Genomic DNA, 353 nt, shown 5'->3' on the forward strand with positions numbered 1-353 from the left:
AATAATTTATAAAATCATTATGTTTTTTAGAAAAAAAAAATTATGTGTATCTACTGGTTTATCCTTTTATTAATTAAATGTGCATAATTTTAACACTTTTAAATTTTGCCAAAATGATAAGTAACTTATTTTCTTACTTAATAGTTTTGAATTCAAATTTTACAATACATAAATAAATAAGGATATTTAAGAAAAAAATTTGTGTACCCAAACTCTTTTTCATTTCTATTATATATTTGTAGCGATAATTATTTTCTAGCTTAATTATTATTCCATCATGTAAAATTCAAACTCTGCAATTATTTTCATCCATTAGTATACGTGTTTGTTTGTGTGTCATTAAATTAATAATT

The sequence above is a fragment of the Arachis ipaensis genome, chromosome B06, assembly GCF_000816755.2.
Source record: "Arachis ipaensis cultivar K30076 chromosome B06, Araip1.1, whole genome shotgun sequence".
Classification (NCBI taxonomy): Eukaryota; Viridiplantae; Streptophyta; class Magnoliopsida; order Fabales; family Fabaceae; genus Arachis; species Arachis ipaensis.